Here is a 13,301-nt window from a genome sequence, read left to right as displayed (position 1 = left end):
GCGCGCTCGGGCGCTTGCAGAGACCGGCTTCAGAGGTGTTTTGCACTAACATGGCCAAGCGAGGTCAACCCCAGCCGCTTCTCGCCGAGAACAACCAGCGGGGTCCTTTTGCGCTTGAAACCTTTTAAATCGGCTCTGCTTTTTGGATTTTTTTCCCAGCCACTGAAAGTCATTTCACTCTGAATTAAATGGAGAGGCAATTTAGGCAGCCATGAAGGAAGGGGAGGGAGTAGGAGGTGGAAGATGTAGACGAAGGTAAAACTCACTCTTTTGATGTAATAGCGTCTTTAATCCTACTAAGCATTTAAACAGCAAAATGCTGTTTAAACTTTTAAACAACTAAATGAGGTGCTAATGTGTTTAGATAACCTAGGTGAAGCAACTAGGGAAATCCTTAAAGAAAAGCCATAGTCTCATATAATCCAAGCTGATTTGAGAGCAAATGAAACCCTAACACCGCACAACTTTAAAAAAATCAATTAAAATATTAGTTAATGTTGTTCAGTTATGACATAGCTGCAGCAAACAAGAGGTTCTTCAATAAGTACGAAAAGAAAAAGCATTAACAATCATGGTAGAAGATGCTTTCTTTCACAATTTCGTTTTACGCACTTCAGAAATGGGAAGGGCTACACCCTTGATGCTCTCAGATTATGACTGTATTATCTATTTGTCAGAGTGAAACTGAAATGTTACAATTTGATTGCAGTGTTTTGTTCATGCGGTTGCATATTACACTTTGGTTTGAAAAGGATTTTTTTTTCCTCCATTCAGCAGGATAAAATAGAGCGCTTGTGTTAAAAAAGAAAATATATTCCACTAACGGTTTCAATCCGAATAAGCTTTACTAGGGAGCTAAGGAAATTAATGTTTTCAGTTCACTGAAACTGATCCAGTATGTGCAGTTTTCTGTGGGAGAGCTTCCAAACAGGTGGAAGAGAAGATTGCCAGGAGACAACCTACCAGCTACAGCCTTCTTAAATTTTCTCATTAGGTATCTTGGAAATAGAGCCAACAGAAATTAGCACCACTCCACTCTGTTCAAACACCTTTTGAAGAACTGCTATAACTTTAAAATGCAGAAAAGAGAATAGGAATTTCATGGCTGAGCGGACTCTGCCATCGAACCCTCTCCCCTCCACGTAAGCACACACATTTTGCTATGAGAGATCCACTTCAGAATACCTGCTTCACATATCTCACTTTTCATAAACCACAAAACGTTTTACAATAATCTGTAGCAACTTTAGGCTTTGTAGTGCAACAGGCCAAAAACTGTAAGAAGGGAACCGAAAAATTTAAGGGCATTGCTGGTGTTGTAGTCCTGTAGCTTTCAGCCAGACAAATCTGGAGCAAAATGATTCCAAATCTGGCAATCTGTTTAGTCCTGACTTTGTGAGCAAGATGAGCCAGCCAGGAACCTGAGTGGCTTCCAGAACCAGCAGCAGAATCATTCCCTGTGTCCTGTAGCTATGGCCAATTCCTGAAGCCCTAGAGGACATCCAATTTATGTATTAAGAGGGGAGAAAATCCCTCTTCAAGCCTACATTTAGTCTCCTTGGAATTAAGACAGTACAAATTCAGTGCAATAGCACAATAAACAAGCCTAAATTTCCAACTTCTGGATCACCACTGAGTGCTATCTCATTATCTTTTCCCTAAATTTATCAAGTTCTATCTTAAAACATTTAAGGTTTGTTTGTCGATTTTCAGGGGGCTATATAAAAACTTTTCTCCTGATTAGAAATCTTTCAAAATCTATTGTAACTCCCTAGCTGGTCGTGTACCACTCTCCTCTAATTTACACAGTTCTTTCCACATCCTTGGCCTTTACTTTGAATCACAACTGGCACTAAGCAGAAGCAAAAGTGAGCTCAGTCTTGCTGAGCCACTCGACTGTTTCTCACCTTCTCATTCGGCTCAGAGCTGATTAGCTCTGGCCCACGGGGCCATATACCTGAGCTCAGGCGTGGCGAGATTTGTTAGCTCTGGTGCCAGTCATGCCAAAGCAGCTGTGCTGCTTCCTGGCTTCAGCAGGTCTTGAGAGCAGCACGGCCAGGTTCGCATGCTGCTGACTCAGTCAGGCCTCTGGTGGCTCTGCACGGAGCCCAGTCAGGTTTCTGCTCCCTCTTCATTGCTCTATTTATTTTGTTAGAACCCACTATATAATGTGGGCCCCATAACCCAGAGGAATAACCACCATCTCAGAATATTAGCAAGTCAGTCCATTATGTTCCCGTGTTATTAACCATGCTTTCCATTACCTCAGATATTCCAGTTGCCCCTATCATCCCAGACAATGATGAGTTGACTGCAATTTCCACTGTCCTGTTCTCATCCCATTCATTTATCTTATCACTGCTCTCATGTTCATCATTTTTACTAAAACCAGACACAAAGTAGACACATAAGTATTTATATGCCTTTCTCTGCCAAGAGCTTACAGTAGTACCTAAAATTATAGCATAACTCAGCATAACCCACCTCACAGTCTCAGGAGTAACACAATAGGAGGTGATCTTTTTTTCTTCCAAAATGAATACATGTTATGTATATCCAAATGGCATCACTGAAGTGAAGCTGTTATTTGTGATACCCTGCTACCCTTATGATGGGTCAGTCTTTATGCAAATCTAGAGATTTAGGGTGAGTTTTAAATGAGGTTCACTTTAATATTATTATTCTATGGAGGAGAGAGATTTTCAAGCATATTTGTTCAAACATAAGTTTATATAAACTTCCGAAAATTCTGAGATTCTGGAAAAGCTTCAGTTTAGGCTAAACCTTCTGCCTTGTCCCTTCTGTACCCAGTGCAGCTATGATAAGGGAAGATCTGCAATATTGTCTGTTAACCATTTGTGTATTTTCTTGATACTTAAGCTGCTGAGCAGGGACTTCATTCCGGAGAAACTCTGGGAAATCTACTTAGTCAACTCTAATCATGCCGCAGAGAACAAAGCAATGTTCCCGCTACACACAGGTTTTTATCAGCACATCTCCTGTGTCAGAGACAAGAGAGAGCAATATACAGAGCTGGCGCACGAGGAGCTGGTCTTTGTGAGGAAATATTTTGTAGCTGGTTAAGAATCACCTGTGTGGTGCAATGCAGTCCTGAGAATCCAGAATCTGGCTCAATGCTTTTTAGAAGGCTGTAGCCTGACATTTGTAATTGAATTAAAAATATCACCTCAAAAGTATTTTTTTCCCCACTGTAGTTTGCAAAATAAATCATCCTAATAACATCTGCTATACAGTTCTAAAATTGCTGACTAGCACTAAGCAGCTTCTTGGTTAAATCAGACTTTTCCTAGTAGCTAATTAAGATTATTCCATCTATTTATTTAACATTCACATTCATCTTATAAAAAAATATACAACTGGCTGAAAGCATTTGCTGACAATACATACTAGATTCCAGTAATATTCTAGATCTTAAGCATTTTTTCCAGGTATTGAACAATATTTGCATGATTGTTTAAACAATACTGTCAATCCAGTCCAACCTTTGCAAGCATTTTTTAAGCTTCCTACTTTATTTTTTCACTTACTAGTTACTTTATTTAATATTTCTAATGGATACATTCAAGCTTTTTGATTTGTTCCTCCCCTCCCCACCCTGGAAATATTATAAAATAACTTCTAAATGAGAAGGAACTTTATACAATGAGCAGCTTAAGGAGAATTATGCTCAGAAGATTTTTATTGCAATAGCCATTTTTGCAGCTTACATATATATATTTTGTCACTCCAAAAAAGACAAAATAAGAGAGAAATTATTTTGGAATAATAACAAATTAAGAAAAACATCTAAATTTGACACCTGTAAAAGTTTAGCTAGGGAAATGAGAAGACGTTTTTCTTATTTTGGCTAAACTAAACCAGTTTATCATTATTTTCCAAAATAAAGTTAAGGTACTTGAATCTTTCAACTCAGTTTTAAGATCATAAAAACTGAGGACTTCCTCTACTGTTCTCATGTCAGAGCTTTCATACTATACTAGAGATCAAAAATAAATTATGTAGGATCATTGTCTCCTTAATTAATAAAGATGTCAGTTCTAGTTCAAACATCATTGCTTATAAAGGATATAAACTCTACTGTTTGATGCATACTTCAAGACTGGAGTTCAATAGTATTGATTGGAGTTCAGTAGTATATTAATTCAAACATATTTTTTTCAAAAAAAGATTTTATTATGAATTACTTTTAATCTGTTTACATTAAAATGTATATGACATTATTATTTAAAAAATACTGTATGGAAAAAGCAGAGTTGATGTGTAGAAATTAAATTTTAGGAAGATCTGATCTTTGCAGACTAACTTTATCCCCTTAACTGAGAAACAATTTATTTTACCTATAGAAGTCATGCCTAAACACAGAGCCTTATTGACTCTGCCTTTAAAGAGTGACCTTGAAAAAGACCATGAGGATACTGTGTTTCCTAAACTATTCACCTCCTTTACCGATGCCATTAGCTGGCAGAGTACTAAACCGCCAAGCCTTCTCAGGAACCTGGGACTCCACTCATGGAGGAAGGTTTTTGTCTTTGTTGGAAGTAAATGTGCTCTTGAGGAATTAATTGGCTGAAAAGCTTTTCTTTTTCATTATGAAGTTGTTGCCTAGTGGAAGCAACTGCAAGTGCTGAGGTAGGTGAGAGTCTTTGGCTGGGGACATGGTGGAAGGCAGGACTGCCCCTCCAGTAGCAGCCCATACTGTCAGTTTACAGTAACTGTGCAACATAAGGGCAGACTCATTGCTGCTGTTCATTAACTTTTAAGCGTCCTGCTAACCAGCAAGGTTCAGGCTAAGTTAAGCACCTGGGATTCCTACATAACAAAGGGAGTTCGGAGGTCCTCAAAAAATTGATTCATAAAAGCTGGCACATTGAGCATGCAGCCTTTCAACGCTTTTCATTGCAAATTATAGGGAGAGGATGGTTGCTTAACCTGTTTTCAGCAAAGTAGTTCAGACATCTACTTCTACCAGCAGAGCTAGAAACCTCAAACTATTTTCTAGTAGTTAAAAGAATCATGGGTTCTTGGGTATAAGGTGATGGGAGGGACCGCTACCATCTCCTCTTGCTTATGTTTTGAATGGGACTAGCTGGATTGGGCCCCAGAGGCCAGAGAGTGTCTACTCTGTGAATCCAACTGGAGCTTAGGTGTGAGCTTGGTGTTGCCAGAAAATAATCAGTTCTGTGTATTCATGGCAGCAAGAATGTGGGTTCCTCTTGAGTTAACCAGGGAAGTCCTGGGCATCTCCAGGCTGAGGATGAGCAGCAGTTCATACCAACTGAGGGTCACTGCCACTCACCTGATGGGACAGCTGGCTGATGGACTTTCAATCCATACAGTAGCTGATTCGTAAAGGAAGCAGGTAAGGGAAAACATACAATGAGGGCAAACAGATATTCTAGTTTACCATGGTGCTGCAAAACACACAGAGAGTAACACACTATATAACCTAAGAGGCGACTTTACTATCAAGGTAAGTCAAATAGACTCTATGTCTACCACAAAGAAGCAAAGCTACAGTTAAGTGAGATTTGATCACATCTTAAACATCACCATAGGAGAGTATGGTTTCTGGTGTTGTTTCATGAGTCCTGGTGCTGTTCCTTTATGACATTAGTCAGGACCTTCTTTTCCAATGTTTTTTTCCTCTCTGCTCTCCTATTCTATTAATCGCTCTTTATAAGCTCCTAGGTGCTAGGCAAAACTTCTGTACCATCAGGGACTTCATCCCATGTGCCACACAGTCAACATTCTCTTTCCAGTTGCAATGGTCATCCAGATTCCCTCACTGCAGTTTATGTTATCACTAAATCTGATTCAAAATAAGTAAAACTTTTTCTGGCAAAAGATCATCTAGTTATTAGTTCCTCCCATTTAATCTTGTCTGACCCAATGGGGTCACATTTTGGGGCCCTCAGTGCTATCTGAATGACAGTGCCTCCCATGGAGTCTGTAAAGTACAGTTGCAATGCATGGTATTCTGCTAAAACTTATAGGAATCCATCTACAAGCAGGGTTCTTGTGGATCTAAATTTTGTCCATGGGCACATAAGTTGCACTAATGAACTTAGTTGTAAAGCTAGCCCTTATGACTTTTGTTAGATGCTGTCTCCAATTACCTTATACCCAAGAACTCAGCATTAGAGCACTAGTATCTTTACTACTATAAAACAAAATCTGACAACAGGATGTTAATAAAGTTCTGACAAACCAGTCCCTTCATCTCTTTTTTTTCCAATAATTTTATCTCTGTAACTGTTCATACAAAAGAGTCACAATATATTTTATGTATCCTGTACATCATGTATCCCTCAAGATCTTCACAGTTTCTCTTCCTAACACACATTTTATGTTAGTCATGATAGGCTAGATAAGCCTTCTTTCACCTGTACTCTGGGGCAATATATAATTGCATTACTGCTATGAAGCATAGAGTTACGTCTCTGAGAGAAGCAATTCACTTCTTCTTTTCCACTTGTCCAGAGAGGAAAATAAACTGCCAGTTCTTACCTGTTTCTGTCCATCTCCTCAAGAGGAAAAAGCAGTATGGCAAAAATCTCTCTCCTCCTCCCTGTCTGAATCCTGGGAGCAAGGCTCTATGGGGCATTCTTCCCTCCCCTGCCCACCACTCTAACCATGTGAACCAAGACACAACATAGTTTATTCACTAAAAACTCAATCTATAAAAGTTATTCTTAGATCTTTCTAAAGAGAGTTCCATGAAAATTAACACTACAGTCATATATATATTTCATGTATCTGTTCACTTGGTATCAGTTCTCTTCTACATCATATTCCTTTTGCAATAAGAAATCAATATTGTGATATTGCCCTTGAATTCAATTGCATTGTGCCTATTTTCCATTTCTGTTTCCATGGGACTTTGGTAAGTAATTATGCTGGCTAAGGCTTTTGAAAGGAAAAAGAGAGTAAATTGTTTTCTGCACAAATGCACAAATCTGTTTTTGTTTATCTTGATGTCAGAGTAACATTGCCATCGTGGGGATAAATTAACTTGTATTTGATTATTACAAGACAATGAGAGAGACTAGAGCGGAGGAAGAAGATATTTATGACTCTTTGTGCTGGCAATAATTTGATTCAAGTTAATAATCTGTTTGGCTCTAAATCACATAACAGAGGATCACAGGGGGGAAAAAATGCCCATTAGATTCCTTACACAGCTCAAATTGTGGATATTCATTTAGGGGTTCATATTTTAAACATTTTCCTCTGTGAGGACTTCCATCTGCTCACTCACTAAGTGACAGATAAAGTATGTAAGGTTCAAAAAACAGAGAGAAAATTCTGTCCTTTATTTCTGTCACCAGAAAACCTGCCTTTTAACTCCTGTGGGGTCAGGGCACTGTGTCTGGCTCTTCCAGACACTAAAGTGCAATTTTTCTTTTAAACTACAAAAAGTATAAATTGGATTGAAATTACTGAAATCCAAGGGGCTTTGTCAGGATAACTCAGAAAGAGATTTGGCCTCATCACTTTTAGTCTGAAGCCCATGTAGGCTAAGTGCAACCTGCAGCTGGGAGAAGCTCCACTCATTGAGACAAGTGATCTGTCTCTACCCCTAAGTGGCCAGAAATAGGAAGTTCAAACGAAGACGTAAAACCCCACTGTACAATTATGCACAATATACCTACTGGGGAAATTACTGAAATATTTCCTAATCCCACACAGTTCATGATTAATGTATGTCTGAAAACAAGTAGGCATCTATTCATATCTCTTTATATACATTTTTACCCTAATGTAATTAAGGTCATAAAAATGTCAGTTTAAAAAAGAAAACACACTTTGCTCTTGGCCTTTATTCCACATTTGGCAATGAGTTGAATAGTTCAATTATGTGTTGTGTAAAGGATTATAAATGAGTTTTTACATTTTTATTAGCTAACTTTCTATTTGTGTATTAAGAAAAGCCTGAAATACCTTCTCTACCCATTTTCTTAACTACCTCTGTGACACCTCTTTCTAGCAAGGTTCCATCCGAACAGAATTACTCCAGTCTTTTCTCATCATATGGCAGCTTCTCTAGCTCTCTAAGCTCTTCTTCTCATAACCTGGACTGCCATGTTTTTGTCATTTCTCTTGGAAGCGTTGCCCAAGGAGACCTAACTTTGTGAAGAGGGCCTGTAAATTTAAATCTTTTTCCTGACAAAATTCATTTCAGTAAATGTAAATTTTTCACTTGGGCAACTAATTTACTTATTGCTTTTAGTCCCACTGTTCAGAAGAACATTATCAGTAACTACTACTATAGGCTGTGTTTCTCTCTCCTTGCACTAGCTTACTCAATGCATGTACAGTTTGAAGCAAACTCCTACTTCTGTATAATAATTAAGTTTCTCTTGCATCCTTCTTTCTGATATTTACATAGAGAAATGGCTTCCAAGCCTTTTTTACAAGTAATAGCATTGACATTATTAATTGTGAGCATAGTCTCAAATTAATAATCAGTATTTAAATGAAAGAGTCTAAACAAGGTTCCTGAATTAAGAACATTGGAAAATGGTTAGAATTAACATCACTATTAAGAGATGAGGGATTGGTTTTCCAGCTGCTATAAATCAGGTAGTCGAACCAAAATGTAATTAGCCACAAATTTTAACAAAAACTGAGAATATCATAATATGATTCAAAAAGGCTGTGACATCTAAAATAGAATATCCTGTGTCACACTATCACAGACAAAAATGTAACAAAGGTTTCCATTGCTCTTGGTTACTGTTTATAGGCTGTAGATTTTGGCCCTTGTAAAGGTAGCTGAATGGAGGAAAGAAGGAGGGGCTGAAAAATCTGCTGTGAAAAGGACACCAGCTGGGTATCTCCAGCATGAGATTGTTTCCTGGTTTCTCTGTATCACAATGATGGTTGCAACTTTTTATTTTAATAGAGCATGTCCCATCTTTCTTAATGAGATGCAAATGAGATTGATATCGTCAGACACAAGAAACTGGATATAGATGTGTGATCCCTCTAAAGTATAGGTAATATAGAGGTGCATACGTCTACAACCATGAAGAGAAGTGCCAGCTGCTGTGTGGGACAAGACTGGACTGCATGTGGCTCTCTCTATTATAGCTCTGATCTGTCTGACAACTCAGTTTGCCTGCTGTATTGGTGGTCATTGCAATAAAGAATACTTTAAGAGAAGCTGTGGTATGTACATGTCATTTTAACACTTTTTTTCTGTTTTTCATTTGTCGCCTGTTGTGGTTCACTAAAGTTTGGTCTTCTTTAGTTTCTTCCTTCTCAGGAAGGAGGCTCTCAGTGCCCTTCGCACCTGAGCTGGATGTCCCAATTCTCCATAGGATAACGTCCACAAATGGACACAGGATGAAGTCAGATGTAAGTTAAAGGAGTTCTTCCATAACAAAAATCACCACTGACTTTAATGGAAGTTCTGCATTCATAAGGGCTACAGAATTACCAAATATATATGGGCCACTTCACAATACCATTTTTCCCTAGAACTACATGAAAATAAAGATTATGGCAAGCACATATCCATCTACAGATGGGCCCGTGGAATCAGAGTCTTTGTTCAAACGACAATTTATTTTCTTCTGACACCACTTGAAATAATTTCAGCCAGATGGAGCTGAGAGTGCAGTGAGAGAAGTAAAATACTTCTGCAAAGTATTTTAAGTAATGTGTAATGCTCAGCAAATATTTGAGTTTTTACCAACTTTTGTTTTTTTATTTACAAACAAACTTTTTTGTTTTACAAACAAAAGCTTGTACAGTTATGTCGCACTAACATATATGGGCAAGCCAAGTACCCCACAAATACTCAAAATTCAGGGGAAAAAAATGGATGAAAGTCTGACCATGTTAAAAGCAATTTAAGTTTTTCCACAGTGTCTCTCTGTTGAAACAAACATCAAAATCCCAAATGCAAAAATACTTTAGAAATTAATATTAATGACTAATATTAGCAGAAAATAACACATTTGACTTAATCTATAAGAAGATGAAACCTACAATCGTAAAAGCCAGTAGTCGCCTTAATTCAAGTAATAATGCTTCTATTAATGTATTGCTGTTACTAGCTCATTTTTCATTTCCCAAATGACAGAAGGATAGGAAGGGGAAGTATAGAGCCAATATTTGTCTCTCTCTTTCTCTCTTGATTAAAACTATTTTACTTTCTGTAAATAAATAAATATCCATTAGTCCATAGGGAGAATGACTCAGTGGTTTCAGGCATAAAGTGTTCATACGTAAAGCCAGAAGGTGGTTTCAAATCCCTATTCTAATGACCAGTTAATTGTTTATACAAAGTGTTTACACAAAGCTCCGGCAAACTGCTTTGCACCAAGAGATGGAAAGTGCCTTACTACAACATAGCCTATAGCCTTATGGCTAGGGTGTTTGCTGGGCTTGGAGAAGACCTAAGTTCAAGACTCTCCTGTAAATCTCACAGACTCAAAATCATGTGTTCAAGACCCCAGGGATGTGTCCTAATCATCCAGCTGTCGATTATTATAAGATATTTCTCAGTGTCAGGCCTTTTTTGAGGAAAAGTCATTTCATCTAAGTGTTATTGACCTTTCTACCAGTATTAATCTTAAGTGTTTACCTCTCTCCTGGAACAAATTTATTCTTGGAGACAACATTTTTTCTGCAATGTCCCATTCTTCAGTCTTGGTAGAGTTTACCGAAGACAGCAGCTAAATTGTCACAGAAATCCAATTCTTTAAAATACTAGCCCTGACAAGTTCTAGCCTAACAGCGAAACAGGTAGAGAGGTAATGTTTTTCAAACTGAAAAATCAGCAGTTATTACAAATAATTGCTACTCATGGTAGCCACGGGTAGTGACTGGCTTCTAGATAGCCATAGATCTCCCACATCCTCACACCACTTTATTTGACTAGCCAACAACTTAAAATCTTTCAAGCCCAGTCTGTTAAATCAACTGGATTGAGACTGGATGTCTCTTTTCATTCTCTGGGTTAACGAGTCAACTGTGTTGTTGCATCAGGAAAGAGTTTTCCTAAAAGCTGGAATAATCCAGGCTAGACAGATATTTCCTTCTCTAGTGCCTCAGATCTGGTTGTATATTCGGCAAATCTGTCTCTGATTTCTTACAGTAACAGTTTAGTTGCTGGGGCCAAAGGCCAGCACTTGTCTCCACATTTAAGATTTCAGATGGGCAAACTGTGAGTTTTCTGAAAGACAGCAGAAGCTTCAGACACTTGCAGAACTGGATTTTCTTCTTTCCCAACAGGACCTTTAACTGGACCAAATGGCTGGTATTCCCTGACTGCAGGTATATGGTTATGGCTCTGTATTGGTGCACTAATGCTAACTGTACCTGGATATGTATTTTTCAAGAAATCAATCAGCAGCCCACAGCTTGTCCTTTAAATCCTCTGTTCTTCAACATCAGAGTCAATCTCTTGCTATAGCTTTTTCCCTAGTGTTGGAGCCTGTCCCAAAAATGAATTTGTAAGAGCACAGTATCTGTCAAGTCTCTAGAGACTTTCATCCACGGGTAGCATAACAGTGACTGGGCATTTGCTTCTTTCCTGCACAACAGATTTACTCCAGTATAATTCAATGCACTTTCTTCTAAATTACAACAAGGTGATGAAAACTGATCCCACAGAATGCTGCAGAGATATAAGACATTTCTGTATGTGATTCAGCAACTACAAATCTGCAGCAAAAATAGCATTTCCATTTGCATTAAGCTCTCTCTTTTCCCATTACAAATGACAGGCCAATGATCTCATACTGGAATAAATCAGAAATAATTCCAGTAGTGCTGCATTGGTTTAAAATTGAAATGAATGAGAGCAGAATCAGGCATATGATAGTCTGCACACTACTCTGCCAGCAATGGTTGGATTCTGTGTCCTAGAGTATTGTCCTACCATCACTACCTTTTTTTCCCAAGCAAAGAACACCCCCAGGCAATCTACTAGCCACCAAACAATGGCTTTCTGCATTGGTAGTTTAACTGGCAGGAAGACCACAAGTCCACAATGTTGAGCTATTTTATCTGCAGAGACATCATATGTTGGACAATCACCAAGACACAATTGCATATGAAAATATAGATGCCACTGTTTTGAAAACTTGACATGAACTATCTGGAAAAGAGGGAGAGAAAAGAAAAGAAACAAAAAGGAACTTAGCATGAAAAGAAAAGAAAGTTCATAGCTAAGAGTATGAAACTTGTGAATAAAATTCTATTTCCACCAAAAGTTAAAGCTCCCATCCACTTTCACTAGGTATGCAAAATCCTTTACCAACTACAGATGCAAGCAGCTTTTCTAGTCAGAGCCAGGCAAGATTTCAAACATGAACACTGTAAGTTAGATCTAGGTATACCTTTATAAAGATAAAATATATTTTATTTGTTGGAAAGAAATTGTGCTGGCATTACATAACAACCTGGAAGAAAAAGCTCTACCTTTTGAAATTAAATGAAAATGTGCTTAAATGTATTATAGCTGGCAATCAGAAACTGCCAGTCTGACTCATTTTTAAATATAACTCAGCTGCAAGAAAGTGACCCAAATCTCAAGAATTCCATTCAGAAATCAGCTAATAGCTATAAAAAAGAGGAAAGAGGCAGGAAAGGCTATACCAGTTCCATCAAAAAGGGATACCATGTAGATTAGAGGGGRCTGATAAATATTCTGCTGTTGGCAAGTCCTTTTGTGAACAGTTTAAAGCCTAAATTTAAGGTGGTAAAGCACACCCTTAACTTTCAATGATTCCAGGGACCGCAGTGGAACTGTTTGTATGCTTGGAGATAACTCCTGATACAGCAAAATACTTGAAAAAATGCTGAAACTAGCAGACATTTACATTCTTCAGTGCTGCTGAATGAATTCATATAGCTGCATGTTTGCTTTAGGACACAGGTCAGTGCTCCTTGCTCATTTTAGTGGTGTTTCTGCCTCAGGGAAGCAGATAAATCTGTCAAATCTCTAAATCAGATCAACATATTAGAGAGTGACATGGACGCAAGAGGGAATTACAAGAGCATGCAGTCTTAAACCATGGATAAGAGAACGCTCTTTAAATATGTGTGCAAGCAGTAGTCAGAACAAACCAGCATGTGATGGTAATCCAGACAGGCATCTCTAAATTTTTCTCTCAGCCACCTTTGACCAGGAATCAGTTAACAGAGAAAATGCAAGCCTTATAATATGCAATATATAATCCTCAGCAGTCCCAGGATGAAACCACTCAGTTTTGAGCCCTGCAAACAGCATTTTTATAAGCTTCCTATGGAGCTTGCTGGCTCTC

At 38.2% G+C, this 13,301-nt stretch overlaps 1 long non-coding RNA gene across 1 annotated transcript in view; it reads left to right on the top strand.

The window, feature by feature from the left end:
* Positions 1-9,131, top strand: part of LOC112961355 — a 10,027-nt gene extending 896 nt beyond the window's left edge. Inside the window, exons 2-3 of the long non-coding RNA XR_003252000.1 lie at positions 160-255; positions 8,927-9,131. This is a non-coding gene — a long non-coding RNA (uncharacterized LOC112961355). The remainder of the gene's footprint in view (positions 1-159; positions 256-8,926) is intronic.
* The last annotated feature ends 4,170 nt before the right edge of the window (positions 9,132-13,301 follow it).

Source organism: Apteryx rowi, unplaced genomic scaffold, assembly GCF_003343035.1.
Source record: "Apteryx rowi isolate R43461 unplaced genomic scaffold, aptRow1 scaffold_131, whole genome shotgun sequence".
In the NCBI taxonomy this organism is placed as follows: domain Eukaryota; kingdom Metazoa; phylum Chordata; class Aves; order Apterygiformes; family Apterygidae; genus Apteryx; species Apteryx rowi.
This window is presented reverse-complemented; position numbering and strand designations above follow the sequence as displayed.